This window comes from Kryptolebias marmoratus, linkage group LG2 (genome assembly GCF_001649575.2).
Source record: "Kryptolebias marmoratus isolate JLee-2015 linkage group LG2, ASM164957v2, whole genome shotgun sequence".
Lineage (NCBI taxonomy): Eukaryota > Metazoa > Chordata > Actinopteri > Cyprinodontiformes > Rivulidae > Kryptolebias > Kryptolebias marmoratus.
This window is the reverse complement of record NC_051431.1, coordinates 21,533,908-21,552,237: the sequence shown is the minus strand read 5'-3', so window position 1 is coordinate 21,552,237 and position 18,330 is coordinate 21,533,908. Positions and strand designations below refer to the sequence as shown.

General features: G+C 42.2%; 1 protein-coding gene across 4 annotated transcripts in view; it reads left to right on the top strand.

The window, feature by feature from the left end:
- The first annotated feature begins 41 nt into the window (after positions 1–41).
- The window catches only part of LOC108238185 (galactosylgalactosylxylosylprotein 3-beta-glucuronosyltransferase 1), a 104,707-nt gene continuing 86,418 nt past the window's right edge, over positions 42–18,330 (top strand). For 2 of the 4 annotated variants that reach the window (XM_017420112.3, XM_017420111.3), the window contains exon 1: positions 42–677. The gene's annotated coding sequence lies outside the window, so the exon portion shown is untranslated. The remainder of the gene's footprint in view (positions 678–18,330) is intronic. The other 2 variants (XM_017420114.3, XM_017420116.3) reach the window with 2 other exon arrangements.

Sequence of the window (18,330 nt, the reverse complement as noted above, 5' to 3'; positions counted from 1 at the left end):
GGGGTGGTCTCACTCTCAGCTAAGCGGCTACTTTGGTTTCCCCCCCACCCCGCCACAACATAAGCACATTCACAGATGTCTCTGCACACGGTGTCTCCCATCGAGACAGGACGGCCAGCCTTCGCGTGAGCAGCCGAGCCGTGGACGGCGAGCGAACACAGAGATACAAGAAGAGAGGTAGAAGAGGAGGAGGAGGAGGAGGAGGAAGGGTGGGAGGGAGAGCAGGAGAAAGAAGAGGGGAAAGCACATACACCGCCGCCGCTCTGACGTCTCCCCTCATTCGCCTGTTCCGGAGTGTGTGAGCGCAAGAAGAGAGGGAGGAAAAAAAAAAAAAAAGAAACCCTGGGAGCTCGGGTCCTCTCTTTGCGTTAATTCCTTCTTCTTCTTCTTCTTCTTCTTCTTCTTCTTCTTCTTCTTCTTCTTCTTCTTCTGCTTCTTCTTCTTCTGCTTCTTCTTTCTCTCCATCACCCTGTACATGAAGGCGGCTCTCTACTCGCACGGCAGAGTAAAAGAAGAGGAGGCTCTGAATGGTGCCTCTGCTTCGCCGAGGGGACGAGAAAACAGCAGGCGGAGGGGGGAGCACGACACACAGTGGGGACAAAAACAGGATTTCTAGAATGAGCTGGAGTCCCTCTGCCGCATGGAATAGCAGGAACCCGCCGAAGTCTCTGAGCGAGGTAAAGATGATGGCATCTTGTTTTTGTTCGCCGTGTCTGACTGGCCGCCGTGGCCAACGCACCCGTCTGAGAGATGCGCTCGGAAAAGGAATGAGCCTGACAGAGATGAACCAATTTCCATGCTCATCAGGTTTGGAACGGCGGTTGGGAGATTGCCATCTTTCTCTCCTGCGGGGTGGGGGGGAGGTCGCTGTTCTCCGTCTCACTTGGTGGAAGTGAGAGGAAAATAATAATATTCGAAAAAAAAAAATATATATATATATATGTATATATATATATATATATATATTTATATATATATATATATATATATGGCTGTGGTGTTGCTTGCCGCAGAGAGTCAGCGTGAGCTGGCGCTGGGAGAAGAGTTTAGTGTCAGCTTGATGAAAAGAATTGGCGATAATCCTCCTGAGGAGCATTTGGGTGCTGAGGTAGCAGGAGGACGCGGAGAGGTTCGCTCCTTACTAACCAGCAGAGCAGGTAGTTCAGCTGAAATAATGTGAATCCATGTTATTTAACACACATACATACATATATACATATATATATGGATATATATATATATTTAAACATAGGTGATGAGGACAAAAATAGGTCTAATGAAGAAAATAAACCATAAAGTGGAGCAGACTGTTTCACTGGTGACGCTGAGGAGCAAAACGCTATCTACCAGAGAGAAAATAACAACCCCTTTCACAGGGGCGAAACAAAAAAAAAAAACTAAACAGCCACTGAACTGTGAAAAGGGAAGTTTGGGTTGAAGTTAATCGGACATAAAACAGGCAAGGCGACAGACGGTGACGACTCTCTTGGTCAGCACAGATGCACGACCAACTCTGATCACGGGAAAAAGGAGACAACGGGGTTTTCTGTTTCGACTCGTTTTAAACTTCCGATGCAACGTGAGACAGTGGGGCAAAAAAATACAACAGCGTGGTGACCGAGGTGAACACGTTTGAATGTGGATTTGTTCTGCTGACGAGTCCCGGTCATGTTGAGTTTTCAGTACTTCGTACCTTCGCCTCGTAATTAGCAGGTAGCCTTGCAACGTTGTACCTATTACTTATAAGTACATATAAGGACACGGCAAACAGAAAGAGCAGTGGCAAACGGGAACTCGAGTTTGAGCTTCTAGGTCTTCCCTCTCCCATACAGACCAGCAGCAAAGGCAAGCAGGTTAAAACAACAGAAACTGACGAATTATAATAATGTCCAAACGGGACCGTGCCTGGGTGTGAGTCATTGAAAGACAGACAACTTCAACCAACTAACACCTAAACACGGACTTGAAGAACTTTGAAAAAAAGAAGTTATTTAATATTTACAGGAAAAACACACGGAAAGTCGGGATGTGTTATATTTCTACAGTATACTTAACTGTAATTTTACAAACCTTTGATTAAAAGCACCATATAACTTCCTGTTATATGTTTTTATTGAAGTAGCATAAATGAAAAAAAGTCAGGTTGAATAATCAGTCACAAGAATAGGAATTCGGCCATAAATCTGCTTCAGATTGACCACTGATCTATATACCTCTTATGCTTGAATTATGATAATTTCAGCCAAGATTCTTTGCTGTAGTGTTTTTCTTTCTCTTATGGCATAAAAAAGACTTTTATTTTCTCAAATCCATCTTGGATTAGAGAAAATCCACTTGCAGTGGATAGCCAGTATATTGCATTATGCACTAATGTCCACGTTAGTGGTCTATGCACAGTTATAATATAAAACTCCATACATGTACAAGAAAATTTTAAATAAATACAAAAGTATGGATGTAAAGTGACCAAAACGGCAAAAATGTCTAAGTGGCTAAAGTATGAATTCACTTGAAGTCATTGCTGGCGGTCCCGAAGGGTGCGGTGCTTGGTTTAAGACAGAGTAGATGTTTCACAGGACAGCAGAAACCTGGCAGTGTTGCTGTGGAAACTCTTGCACAGTGTGGGCAAAGATGCAGACCAGGCTTTAGTCCTTTATTGTTACACGGACCAAGACGCATCAGCCTGAGCCTGGAAGTCCCGACTGGTTCGGTCGCAGCTGACACCCATCGTGACATGAGGCAGCGATGAGCGAACACGTTTTCTCTCAGGCTGGTTTTCTTTCTTGCAAAAAAGCCACAAAGGAAAGGAGTAGTGTCAGCTCATGGACTCTTTCCTCTGCTTTTATTTGTGTGTGTGTGATCAATACCAGGTAATTTCATTTGAACAAACTTGAATCAGTCAGAGTTTACAAATGTGCGGCGGAAAAGTAAGATCGTGCTCCAGCGCAGACAGCTGAGCTGACTGTCAGGGCTACATGCACGGTTTCACGTTCTGCACTCACAACAACCACACCTGGGGCTCCTTCTCCACGGCCCATGCAGCAGCGCAGCGCTCCCGTGCACGTTCTCAGCTGTTCCTCACCCGGTGGGGGGGGGATCAGCTTCTTTACGGCTCCGGCTCTGCACTCGCTGACCCCCTATTTATATTTAGCTGCAACTCGGTTTGTCAGCGTCAGCAGCGTGCAGAATCCAGACCTCGTTTCACGAAGCGGTCTTCCTTCGGCCACGCTGGCTGACGGTTCACGGGCCTGGGATTACAAACACGAGGCGGCTGCGTCTGGACCACCGTCTCTGCTGGTCGACTGAAGAGAACGCACAAGATGGCAAATTCACACATCGTTCTTGAATTTTTTTTTTTTTTTTTTTTTAAGAGGGTAAACAAATCACCAACTGGTGAACAATCATAACTTTTTTTTTTAGACTTTGTAAATCCATAGTTGTAGATATATATACTTCACCTGTTTCTTTTTTTTTTCTTTACAGCGCTGATGGAGTATTTAGGATATCCATTAGTAAAAAAAAAAAAAAATCATACCTCAGTGACTTCAGTATTGTGTAACTGCTCAAATTAAGTACTACCACCCTGAAAGGCAGGCGATATTGTAACAGCCCGTGCCTGTCTGAGACTGCTTGTTTGCTGGTCTGTTAGCAAAATATCTCATAAACCACTGGACGGATTTTAATGAAACTCTGAGAAAGTAATCGTTGGATGTACTTCTACAACTGATTAGCGTTAGGAGTCATTCTGAATTAAGATGTTTGCCACAGATAACTGACCTTAAGTAACAAAAAAATGTCTCTAGCTCAGTCTGTTTTACAGATATTGAACTAAATTTTAGTGTGGTAGTAGCTGAGAGCGACCCTCTTCACATACTTAGAGTACTAGCTGATCACAAAAACATTTTTTGTTAAAAACTTTGACATCAAATGTTGGAGTCAACCTCGTCTGTCTGTTAGCAAAATATCTCAGGAACCACTGGATAGATTTTATTGAAACTTTTAGGAAGTAATCACTGGATGTGCATTTACAACTAATTCCCTTTTGGAGTCCACCCAATTCAAGCTCGTCACCACGGCTAACCAACTTTTAGAAAACACAAAAATGGCAACAACTCAGTCAGTTTAACACATACTGAGCTAAGATTTGATGTGGTAGTAGCTGAGAGGGATTCTCGTCATGTACTCCGAGCACTGACAGATCACATGAGATCTTTGTTTAAAACGGCGGCATGCAAGGCAGCTGGCAATATATATATATTTTTTTTTTCAAACAACGCTAGTTTTTAATTTTAAAAGCTTTTACACAAATAACAGGGGATTGAAATGTAAAGCAATGGAACATCTGCTGCTAAGCTTTGCAGTTTCATTTACCTACTCTATAAAACTACTTTGCCATATATATATATATATATATATATATATATATATATATATATATATACATAAAATCTATATATGTGCACAACCATAAATGTCATCAGTGTTCTGTATGAATAAACATGACTGTAAATGCGGGTTCTGATAGCTTGCAGCTCAGATAATATGTTGTAATAACACACGAAACCTGACAAGGCGTCAGGGTCGGCCCGAGCAAACATTGTGGAAGCTATCAGAAGGTGGAAGGTAGGGCAGGTCCAGGATCAGAGGTCCTCATGTGGGTGCACGTGAAGCACTTTCACCCACACTGAGCTCGCACATGCAGGTTTTTGGAACCCCGCTTCACTTGGTGGGGAAAAAAAAAAAATTCATTTCATGTTTGATGTGTGTTGGAGTACGAGCGGCGGGTTTCTCTTTGAAGGTAACCGAGCTTCCCCGCAGAGTCAAACATGGAGCTGTCCACCTCCAGCACCAGCAGGGCAAAGCACAAGACAAGAGGAAGAGAGACAGCTTTTATCTCACACACACACACAGCATTATGAGACGAAATAACACAGTTCTGCAGGAATCAGTGTAGATATAAGTATATAGAAACACAGAAGCTGGTGTAAGTACAACCCAAACTTGAAAAGTACCCGTCTATTTCCAGGCTTCTATTTGAAGAAAGTAGCATTTCAAAGCACCGGAAGAAATTGTTTAAAAGTAATCGAGCTGACTCTAAAGGAGAGAAGCACAAATTCCAAATGAAAAAGCCAGGTTGATGAATGCACAGGAAATGTAATGCTCCTTGTTTCGGTTTTACCCTTTGCATTTATTTCAAAGCCTCTTAAAAAGTTTCCTCCGATATTGTTTCTTTCTTACCGAGCTGTCAGATGTCCATACTTTGCAATCAAGAACCAGGTGTTCATTGTACAAGGTTTCAGCATCAGAGTAATTAAAAAGTGATGGTGGTTGTACAAACAGAGTTGCTTTAAATGCTTCTGGTATCGTCTCTTCTCCCTGCAAATTCCTTTGCCTCGGCGGGTGTTAAGATAAACTATTCCGATCGATTCCGACTCCAAATATTCCCAGAGCTGTGGCCCGCTAACTCTGACCGTGGCAGATTCAGATTTCTCTCTGACGTCATACCTTTTCTCTTCTAATTTCTGACCGAACTGTAAAGGGCCATCTTATGTAATCCGTCTGTCACTTGGGATCCTGAAGTTGTTCTTGGAAGTGTTCGTACGAATGACCTCCAGCTGAACAGCAGTCGAAGCCTCATTTGTAAACCAGAGTGTGCCTCTCTAACCTTTTGATCGCTTTTTTTTTTTTTTAACACTATTCAGTACATAGAAAGGCCAAAGTTAACAGCACAACAATTTTGATAAAACAAAACCTACTTGTGTGTCCAACAGAAATAAGAGAAAACAGTGAAATTAATAAAAGGGGCTCTAATGTACCGCTCACTGTTAAATCATCCATGCTTCTACAAGGATATAGCAACCAATAAGGAAAAAGATGTAGCTAAAACTGACTGTATACTTACCAGGAGCATATATAATAATTTTTATATTAGATTTATAGAACAAAGACCACCTGATAGTAGTTTAACTAACTTAATAATGACACTTACTTTCTTATTCCTCTAACGATGCTAATTCTGACTTGATTTTTGAGCACCTTGAAGACGTTTACAAAAGTTAAGTTCCTCTTCATTTTCAGTAACAACTTTCCCACCAAAGGCATCTCATGTTAGTGGGCGTTAGCGCTTTGTCTTTGTGTGTTTACTAAATGAGAGGAGGTACATACCTGTGTGCACGTCACGGGAAGAGACGCTGGGCTGCAGAAACATCCAGTGGAATGAATGAATGAATGAAGAAGGGTCCAAACACTTCTTCCACAGCCCAGGACTGGTTTATTGACAGTGTTTCAATCCAGAGATCCATATTGAGTCATAACGTCTGAATCATCATTCATTCTTATGGTGTTTCCTGACCAGAAATGAAATCTGATGTTTGACTGTTTAAATTAGTTGGTCAACATCCATCCATTATGTGCCGCTTGTTCCAGACCAGCAGCTTGAACAGGGAGGTGCAGACATCTCTCTCCACCACTTCCATGAAAACTTCAGGCCAGCTGAGAGACCTAGTCTTTCCAGCGTGTCCCGAGTCTTCCCAGGGGTCTCCTCCCTGTTGGACATACCCAGAACACCTCCCTAGGGAGGCATCCAGAGGGCGTCCTTACCAGATCCCCGAACCACCTGAACTGGCTCCTCTTGGTGTGGAGGAGCAGTGGCTCTCCTCAGAGTCTCCCCTGGATGACCAAACTCCTCATCCTGTTTCAGTGGGAGTGCTCAGCTACCTTGCAGAGAAAACTGATTTCCACCACCTGTATCTGCCATCTCATTCTGTCGGTCACTACTCAGAGTTCAGGAGCATATATGAGGGTAGGAACGTATACTGACAGGTGAACAGAGAGCTTTGCCTTGCAGCTCAGCTTCCTCTTCACCACAACGACCCAGTGCAGCTTCTGCAATACTGATGTCACACTCCATACTTCCCTCACTCGTGAACAAGACCCCGAGATACCTAAACTCCTCCGCTTGAGGCACTCCCAGCCCAGAGAGAGCAGTCCACCTTTTTCTGACCGAGTCTGTCACTGGTTAAGCTGTAAATCCTCCAGTTGTGGCCACCTGGTAAACAACTGTTGCGTTGTGATTAGGGGTGTAACAGGACACGTACTTCATGCTGAACCAGATGTCAGGAACAGATACCAGAACAGGAACCAGACGGAGAATACGTTAGTCACAGGTGATCACCACCTTCATCGAGAAAAGAGCACACATTGTATTGTTTAACTTTTTTTGCTATTTGCCATGACAGAAAAGAAGTAGAGGAAGCTACTAACATTCCACCAAAGTGCAACCTTCCCTAGCTTTGACGTCTTTTAACCGCAGTAAAGACACTTCTGGTTAGTTAGCTCCCATTACTTGGCTTGAAGGTGGTAACTATTCTTTCAGCCCAATCTACTCAGCAGTGATAGGGAAACAGAGAGAAGACGCCACCAAATTGTTCAAACTGCATTTAGGATTGTTGGGAAGCTGTCAGTTGGCAGGGAGCTGCCCACCTCCGCCTCCATGCAGGCATCTTTAATATTCAAGCCTTCTTTTGCAAAGTGTACACACACACATCACACCAATACAACAACCAGCCATCAGACGAACATTATTCACAGTTCAAATTAAAGACAGAACAATAGGAGTTTTTTTTAATTTTTTAATTACCAGCTGAGAAATTTAATTACCAATTAAAAGATTCTACCTGACTGTGCAAGCAGTGGTGCTTTGTTTTTCGGCCTCTGTTTTTGAGGGAAGTGTTTTTAGTTTATAATAAGTGGAATAAACGAAGTCTAGCATTTGGCATTTGTTTCTTTTTTTTCATGTTGCACCAATCTGTAACCGCAAAACAGTGACTTATGCATTTTATTACACCCCGAGTCCTAATTATTATTCATATTCTTTGTAGACGAGTCGAAGCAAAATTAACAAGAAAGCCAGATCTGCATGGGAATAGAAGTTGTACCAATAATGCCACATATTTCGTAGACATGGGTTTAATTGACAGATGTGTCTGTTCAATGGTGGCAGTGCCAGAGGACTGGGCCCGTGTCCTCTGTATCGAATGGCTCAGACAAAATTAAAGCAAAATGACAAGTCAGAAGAATCATTAGGGCATGCAGCAGTGCTGCTCTACCTCACTGGATTACACTCCACGGGGCACTTAAAAGCTGTCTGGCTGCCCATTAAAACAGCCACTATTGTGGCTCATTAATGTCCTGCAGAGGAATTAGAATAAACTGTGCTCCACAGACTCTTGCTGGCAGAGGCCCTCTGCCGTCTCTCCAGCAGCGCTCCTCCCTCTGGGGACAACTGTTGTTTGCCCGAGGAACATCACAGCGGCTCCGAGTGACCGGCAGCACCGGCTAATTAGATGCTCAACTCCCACAAACCGCCGGGTCTGCTGGATTTATCTCCACTTGTTTGGGCAGTTTCAGGGAGAGCCGAATGAAACCGCCGCACGGGGCACCACCGCTCACTTAAATGTGCTTTGAAAGGTGGGGATTGTAAAATGAGGTTTTTTAAAACGCAGTCTTACGGCCATCGTGCTCGTAGCGAGCATACTGTGACATTTGTTGCAACGGACTGGGTCTTCATCCACTTTTTAAATGAGCGAGATAAAGACGTACAAGACCGAGGAAAAAACTATTTACGATCGCTTCTTGATGTCATATTGTGAAATCTAAAAGGAAATAGTCAAATAATAAAACACAGAGTGCCCTTAGAGCCGGGAGCAAAAAGCCTCGGGTTTGGTTGTTATCTTTATTGATGCTGACATGCTCCTTAGCTGTAAACTGAGTCAGTAGATGCCTACCTCAATTATACATCATCATTGTCAAATGGAAGCGTTTTGTGCTTTAGTTCAGGGACAAATGCGCTGTTGTTCTAGTCAGAATTGTCACATTTATTCCTAAGAAAGCATTTTCAAACCTGTAATATCTTAGCAAATGACTGGTTCTGCTGATATCGTCTGGTTTGCATTTGCTGCTCCATAAAACAGTAGAATTTGTTGTTTTACTGCTAAGGCCTGTAATGTCGGCTCAGTTTCCAGTGCTGGGAGGATTTGAATAAGTTTTCTTTTTTTTTTTTAATGAATTTTTTTTTCTTTTCTTTTATAATTTATTTTTTATAATCTCATTATGGGTATTTGTGTTCACCCATGGTCCCCAGGGGCAGCACTGCTGTGCTATGAAAGAGGAGGGTATTAGAGACAGCTGGCAGTGTGGGAATCCGTTGTGTTTGTTCACATTCATCAGGCCCGCTGAAGATTAGGAGACGGAGCAGAGATGCTACCGGAGGCGTACAGTACGTGTAGTCACATGCGGATGACACAGACCCACACTGTCTGCAGGCACAAACACTAAGCAGAGCGACTAACCCAGACCCCCCCGAACTTCAGCCCCCCCCCGCTGTCAAACCACGTTCTGCCTCGCAAACAGTACAGAGTGGTAAGCAGCTGCCTCCTCTCCCCTCTGTCTCCACTGTCTTCTGTTTTTTTTTTCTTCCCAGTCTTACACATTGTAAAAAAATAAAGAGCATCAGATTGTCCCGACGCAGCAAAATGAGTTTGACCTACAATCACTGTGGCCGTAGATGGAACCACTTGTGTCTTCAGCCCTGAGGGAGAAGTTGTTGCTTTTAGCCAAGTCTGAAGTTATAGTTTGGTAAAAGGGTCCCCAGATGACGGACCCCTTTACACAGCACAGCCTTTACCCACATTTACAGTAATTCATTTTTAGGCAGTGCAGCTTTTCTAGCCTTTACAGTAATTCATTTTGAAGACGACAACTAGCACGGCTGTCACGACAAGAGAATTCAAATATATACAGCATATATACTCTGGACTTCTGGTTGACTTTTGGATTGAGGACCGGTTTAGAACAAAGCACATCTGGCCCACCAGTAGTTGTCTGTGATCAGATGACAGAGGGTTTTCTCTTACTGTCACCCTAACAAAAGGATGATGATGTGACCTGACAGGAGCGGCGGACACTGTGGGCGCATTGGTAAAATCAGTGCAGAAATGTTTCTGATGAAAATCTGAAGGGTACCAATACTACTGCCCAATATAAGCTAAGAAAAATAGCCTATACTTTGATGCATGAACTGTAAAATGAGTGTAAAGTGAACCAAGATAAAAACAAATAAATGTTAAAGCTACTGCCTGTGGCTCATAAGGGTCACCATGGTAACCACACACCTGCGCTCTGTGAAATCTACAAACTGTATCTAAAAATTTTGTTTACCGTCAGGCGCAGCCGAAAGCCTTGGTGGTCACACGTGAAAATTTTGTGTTTCTGACGTGTTTAGAAAAAAAAAGACAATTACTTTCAGTTTTTGAAGCAAATAGTTTAAGCTATAATATAATTGAAGTCAATGGAAGCTTTGGTGTCCACTCCCTGCACTCTGTGGGGATTTGAGAGGAAAAAAAAAACAACTACAAATCCTACAGCAGTGAGAAAAACACAGGAAAATTATAAAGAATGCCTGCATTTTGATATATATATATATATGTGCCAAAAACAATGAAAATTTTAAACATAGTTAAACATTTTATGAGAAAATCTCACCAACCTTCAATTGTGATTGAGTAAAAAAAAAAAGTTAAAGCTATCAAAAATGCCAGTTTAGTTATCTAAAGTCTAACTTTTCCTGACCTGTTTAACCCTTGAATTATGTTTCTGATGTGATGAATGCCTGACTTATATCGCTCCAAAGAGGCGCTTTCTCACCGGTTTCTCCAAAATCCTATTGCTGTCTATGGGAAAAAATTTCTTGCACTTCTTTGCTAATTTTGTCTAAGTTATATAGAGTCAAGCTTTTAAAAGTCAAAGCGTACTATTCCCAATTAAGGTGCTTGGTTTTATAAATAATTGGCACATTTTTACTCAAACCTGCAGCGCGTGAAAACTGACAGTAACACAGAACGCCTCAGCGCTTAAGCATTGGCACCTTTTATGATTCTATGGTGAAAATGAACAGCAGCAGCTACGTAAGAATGGTAATAATGGTGGAGCTTTTCAAAGATTTTTAGTCTTTGTCTCTCCTCTAAGTATCCACTTCCTTCCAGGTGTCAGCTGCTGCAGTCACTGACAGGTTAGGCCACACGTGTCAAACTCAAGGCCCATGGGCCAGATCCGGCCCTCTGTAACATTTCATCTGGCCCCCAAGATAACGTTTAGATTTCATCAGGTCCGGCCCTCCAGTCTGGGACAGATCCAGTCTCTGATTCTTATTTAGCTTAAAAAAACTGAGTTTAATTAGTGAAGTTTTCTCTTGACAGTGACTTAGAAGCCATCGATATATAATTTTAATTTCTGTATGATCAGGTTTTTACTGATGGCCTTTTTAAAAATCTGTTTTAATGTTAAAAAACTAATTGAAAAGCTGAGTGAGGCGTAAGAAATTTATGCTAATGATGTGCTTTTTGAAGTTTGATCTATTTGTCTGTGTTCATGAATGTATGTTTGCTCTAAATTCTGTATAATCTGTAACTGGGAAAAGATCATTGATATTTATATATGAATGATTTGACATAATACATCTAAAACCAAGGTTAATTTATGCAATTTTCAATAAATATTGATTGTGATTGGCCCTTAGGACCAAATTTTTAATTTTTAAAACCCAGTGACGCAAAATTTTCCCTTGCGTCACTGGGTTTGACACCCCTGGGTTAGGCACTGACGACGGCCGGTGCAACCGAAGGTGTCCCTGGTTTGAGACACAAACAGCCCTCCGTCTATTACCCTTTTGAGAAAAATCCAAGAGGCTTTCTGTCCCAAATCCAGAGTTTGAACGAGGAGAATAAGTGCCTGTCCACCTCGGCAAGGGGAATGGCTCACCTCGCAAAGAGGCTCGCAGATTATTTCATTCCCAGCCAGAGGAAGGAGAGCATCAATATGCAGCCCTGTTCGATAAACACGTGCACATTTAAGAGCCTTATCAAGCAACAACCGGAGTTCGATTCATTTCGTCTGCTCGTAACATAAATCAGCGAGTTAATAAAGTCAAAATAAAACCTTCATCAAAGAAACTATTATTTCAAATGCTGTAATTCTCTCGAGCTGCAAGATGGTGTATGCAAACTGTAAACAATGACATTGGCATTTATGGTTTATATTTTGTTAAAGTTTACAGACAAAATTCTAAACGACACCTAAAAATAATTCCAATTATCCTCTGGAGTATTATTAGAGCAACATCACATGCCCACCTGCATCCTTCTGCAGGTTGGCTTTGGGCATTTTCATATTTCTCTCATTAAAATATTGGTTTTCAAGTGGTTCGAGCCCCTGTTGGTGGATCTGTGATCCTTTCTGAAGGGCTATTAGCATCATGGCGTCTCACCCTCGTTGCTTCTGATCCCTTCCTGTTTTTTGTGACGTGTGAATGCTTACATGTTATGCAATCTACGGACAACGACTCGCTCATTAGGAAGCAGAGCCTTGATGTGTTTCGAGGATCCATTGTTAGCGCTAATGGCGCTGCCAGGCCTGTGGATTCGTCAACACAAGCAATCTCATTTTCTGCCGATCTTAATCTCCGGTGTTATTAATAAACAGGGTGTTTTGTTGGACATAAATCATGTCTCTAGGCTCTACGGGAACGCTGAGATTGGCTGCTTGTCGTTGGTGAGCTGGAGGGGGGGGGGCAGGGGGGTCATAGAAAGGGGTCTGCCTGTTCCCTCTTGAAAGGTCTGCTGTTTATTGCAGCAAGCTGAAAGCCAGCAGTTGTTTTTTTTTTTATAAAAAGGGCTGGACAGAGTGCTCTGTAATTCCATTAAAATGGGTGTAAAGACGATCTGTACTCCAGGTAGAACTTCAGGCACACGCAGCCACGGGTACAACCAGGAGACGAGGGGGTAAAAATGCACTATTCATAGTTCGATTTCTTTCCACTCCAGTTCATGCTTTAAAGCTCTAATAATAAACTGTGAGTGTTTGCGGCTGTAAACATTCTGCGTCCCAGTCCAGCAGCGGTGCCATAAGCTGCACTTCTGCAAACATGTAAATATGACAAAATAAGAAAAAAAAGAAAACGCCTGAATCAGTGCACCGTTTCTGTTTTGTTTTTTTTTTCCATCTGAAACCAAATTCACTTACTAATTAAAATCAGTGTTTAAGGAACAAGATTTTTTGACTACCAATTTTGAACGTGTTAAAGATCTTTCTTACACAAAAACAGGATTTCGCGCATAGAAGACCATCTGTTTTTTGTTTTCTTAATTAAAAATAAAGTCAACAATATCAGACTGCAGAGGACCGTCTTACAGTTCTTATAACCATTTGAGGTAGTTTGCCTTTTATTGTTGTTGTTGTTGTTTTTGCACTGCCATCTATATTAAGTCTTTTTTTAGCTACTGCTTCAGAGTAGGCGCTTCCTTAGCTTAATAGTCCCTCTCAGGTGATGTAAGGAGGTGTGATTGGTTTGTACATAAATTTACATTGATTGGCTGAGCAAACTGAATGCTGTTCCAAATTAGCCTATGCATTACTGAAACAGAAGCTACCAAACTGTGGCCATTGTCTTCTATTTTGTGTTCTTCCTTAAACACGTGCAGCAAAAAGCAGACCGATCCGACCTATGAGTCTCGCCTCCTGTAACTCCATCTGAATGTCTGTAGCACCAAAGACCCACAGAACTGAGATCCAACAATGGCGTCTTCGATTGTTGTTGTTTATGATGGTGAATGGCATGTGCTTAAAGGATGTAGTCTACGAACATATAAGGAAATATTGGATGGGAACCAGAAAGTTGAAGCCAGAGTGGGTACAGGACAATCTCCCGTAATTCTTTTCACGTTTACTTTTGTTGATTCAGGTAGGTCTTACCTCGTTGCTGTATTTTCGAACATCAATTTTTTATAACATGTTCAGCTGTAATTTCATATTTCATATTTAAAGAAAAGTCATGTGACACCATAATTGTGACATTTGGACTAGTATTTCCTTATATGCTGATGATGCAGCCATAGTAAACCGTTTCAGTCTTAGCGTTCCCCCCGGTGGTGCGAAAGCAAACAAGTAGTTCCTTGTTGCGTGGTTTTTCCAAACCAACTATACCAACACAGCAACCATAAAGTAAAACCAAATTAAGAGGGAAATGGGACCGTAGGAGAATCTTGTTTGCATTGCATGGTGGGGTTAAATTAGGTCACTCCGGGACCCCAACTGATCTAACGTCTGCGAAATGCAGAAATTAGACATTGAATTGCAAACAAGCGAGGAAAAAGATTCTATATGCAAACAATGTGGCTGGTGTCACGCAGCCTGCTGAGGGGTAAAAAGAAATGACACGCCACTTCACTCAAGCTTGTTGATTTTTGTTCTTCTCCGTGGCATTTTGCAGGCTGTAGGTGCCAATTACGGCTTACTCATCGCGCTGCATCTCTGAACCACAAAGTGTCCCTTTTGGCCCCATTAAATATCGCAAAAACTATCATTAATGCATTAGAAGATGAAAGTGAACAAGTCTGGGAAATGTGTAAATATATTTACATGGATCTTCCCTTCGGCACCTTTGCTATGTGTGGCTGTCGGATATTCTGCATTATTATTTTTTTTAAATATATATATTTACAATCAATTTAAAGTCAGAAGCTTTAAAGAGCAAGGTGACCTGCAGAAGCGTCAATTTTGCTTATTTAACGCCTTTCTGCGTTGGACTTTAATTAATAGTTTAATAAGAGCAGTGAGCTGCAAGTCTGACCTTCTTTGCAGCGGCATTAATTTGCTAAGCATCTCGGCTACAGGAATTAATTACAGAGAACAAACTCTAAAATACAGATAGAAAATAAAGAGCTTAGACTGTTCATGCTCAAAATTATTTCATAAGTGTTTCAATAGGAGAAAAAAAAAGGATTTTCAGAAAGCTGGACCAGAAGTAGGTCATATGATCCCCATTATTGTCATGAGTTTTGGTGGGGGTTATTGTTACTTTTCCTCTAGTCTGTTTTGTACTTCTCGCGCATTTAAAACAGGTCTGCCTACAGCCTTTTCCCGACACGAGAAGTGGATCACTTCAAACGCAGCTGCTGCAGCTACTGTATGCCGTCCTGACGGCTGCTGCATGTCTCGCCTGAGGCTGCAACAGCTCAGCCTGTCCATACCATCTGACCACAGATGGGATTTTGAACACTTATAGGAGAGGAAAAATTGAGCAATAACTTGTGGATTTAGCGCGAAACGCTCATCATGTTCATTTTATGTCCTATAGAAGTCCGTCTGACTAAAATTACCGCTGAAATTGGCTGAGCATTGGCTAAAGAGAACCTGAAAAAGCAATCGTATGCAGTGTTATTTGGCTGCTAATACGTATATACGTTTTAATCAAAGATTATAAGATAAGAGACTGTTTGACAGCTGGTATTAATCTGAGATTTGAGCGTTGACATATGACTAGAAACAGGACTGGAAGCTGGAAGTCGAAGCTACAAAGGGCAAGCGCCCCCTAGTGGTTGGCTACAATCCAAAAATACGCTCAGATCATTTTTTTAAGATGTTGATTTTTGTTGATTCAAGTAGTTCTTACCTCGCTGCTGGGTGTTTTTTAAAACACGTTTAGTTTTAATTAGTTATTTGAAGCTTTTAGCTGGTGTCACGCCACTCTGTGATTGACAGTCTGACAGCTGGCAGGGTGGGAAGGTGGGACTTGCCCGGCCACAACAAATCCAACACGGCAGACCCCAAAAATTGTCATCTTGGTTTTAATTTAGACCAGTGGAAGTTAAGGGAGTCACTTTGTTCATCTTTATTTATGTCAATGAATTTGACTGGCTAGCAGGGTTTTTTTTTTCTTTTAGTCCCCAATAAGGATCCAAGTCATTTAAAAATAAGAATTCTGAGTCTCAATTTGACGTAATATTTTGTTTTTATTTTAAAGCACAAGCTTTCAGATTATGGCCCACAAGTACGTTAATTTTTTTTTAATCAATGCCATTTTGTGCTTGATGCCTCAGTAGCTCTACATTACAGTAAAAGAAAAAAAAAAACCTTGTCAAGTTGTTTTTTTTTTTGTTTTGTTTTTTTAATGAACAACCAAAAACTTAGCCCTTACTGTACGCCCGCTGATCACTGCTGAGCAGCTGCTGTCCGGTGGTTAGATACTGAACTGCTCATGTTTTTGTCACACCAGCTGTCTGCAGTACGACGGCCGTACTGCTGCAACTAGACAGTAAAGATCGGAAACGAAGTGATCAGTGAGAAAACATTCCCAGTTTCGACTAAAAAACCCGCGGTGAATTTAGCCACAATACTGTCTCTGTCTCCAACACTAACCTAGTGGAGGTTTGCTGTCACACTGAAGCACAAAACAATCAGATCACCCGCTCCATCGTTCGGTTCAGAAATAGCCTTTTCTCCAAGGCAGGTAGTGTTTGCGTATTCAGTATAGTTTTATTTTTAATAGATCTGTGAAACAGAGCACTGAGGGACCAATTATATTGTCTCCTTCCAAACTAAGTGCAGTTTGAAATAATCTCAGTCGAACAGAAGAATCAGCAATTTGATCGCGTCTTCCCCCGTGGGAGACCTGTTACAATGTCTTTTTTATGTCTGTGGTTCACAGGAAGAACAGGAGGAATGCCAGGTTTTACTGTAAACTGGCTGCTGAGTGGAGACTTTTAATAAGTGCTGTCTCATTAGCTGAGATAGCGTAATGACTGTTTGTGGTGCTTCTCTGTGATGGGGTCGCATGTCGACTGCGCGGAGATTAAAGTTACCGTCCGTGCAACGCAGAAACTGATGTTTGGCCTGAGGGAGAATCCAGTTGTCACGTCATTGTTACCTCCCCCAAAGAGGTTATGTTTTCGGATGTGTCCGTTGGTTTGCATGCATGTGTGTGTGCGTGTGTTTGTCTGTTACCAAAATTTCTCATAAAGCAGTGGATGAATTTTAGTGAAACGCTCAGAAAGTAACAACTGGATGGACATCTACAACTCATCAACTTTTGGAGTCAACTTAATTCAAGATAACTGCCACAGATAATAGATCTTAGTGAACAAAAAAATAGCTAAAACTTTGTCAGCTTTAGAAATATTGGGATAAGATTTGTTGTGGTAGTAGCTGAGAGTCCTTCGCAACACATACTCTGAGCTCTAGCTGACTATGTGGGAACTTTGTTTAAAGCTCTGGCAGTAAGGGTTGTAGTTAATCATGTCTGTCTGTTAGCAAAATATCTCATGAACCACTGGATATATTGTAATGAAACTCTAAAAAGATAATCATTGGATATATATCTAAACCTAGTTAATTTTTGGAGTCAATCCAAGTCAAGGTGGCTGCTACATCTAATCCACCTTAGAAAACACAAGACTTGCTTTAACTCAGTCAAATTTACAGACATTGAGCCAACATTTGGTGTGGTAGTAGCTGAGTGTCATCACCAACACGTGCTTCAAGCACTAACAGATCGTGTGAGATCCTCGTTTCAAGCTTTACGTATTTCTTCGAGAAATTCTTCTTTTTTTTTTTTCTTTTTATAATTCATCTGGGATGCTTCCTTTAGGTTCGCTGAAATGCGGAGATGTGAACTCACAGAAACCCAGTGTGTCTGGAATGAAAGAAAGGAAAAGATCAATTATTGTAGCTATGAAATCACGGAAACATTCGGCGGCAAGATAATTACTCTGAGAGCTGAAGTGAGCTGTTTTTCACGAGCCTGTCTCTGTAAATGTGTGCACTGGCACATGCATACAGTATGTGTCTTTTGTCTCTTGCATGCATAGACACTAAATCAGCTGAAACGACACGACTTGAACGGATGCCAGCAGGCTGTGCTCGGTTACAAGCGGATCAGTGTTGCATCATCGCTAAGCACAGCTGTAGACAGAGTAACGCTTGCGACGAGGAGAAGAGTTGAGTTATGTCACCCAGCAGGTTGGAGGCCTGAAACAAACGCCATTGTGTGATTTATTACATGCTACAAGCTAATGATATGAACGGAGCCAGAATCGATGGAGTCGGCCAGATCTCATGCCGGAGGGGGGGGGACATGCAGCTGTGTGCTACGGCTGCATCGACGCGCTCACATCCGGAGAGCCGGCAAAAGAGTCCAGAGGCTGCAGTTTGGGCAGAGAAAACAGAGCCATGCCCTCCCTTTTCCCTGAACAGAGCCGCTTCACCCACCGCTCTGCAATCAGGGTCGATGCGGCTCAAATCAAGCGCTTTTGATCGCATCTGACAAGATCGGGTATTTACCGCCGAAGAATCGGTGAAAAGCGCAGCCTCTAACTGCCGAAGACGAACAAGATGAGGGTTGTGTTGCGGGCTTGCCTGAACAAATGGACGGGCACGGGAGGGCTCCTTTTAACAGCAGTTAGCGGCAAAGCGGCGTGGACGACCATCAGCCCCCAGCTC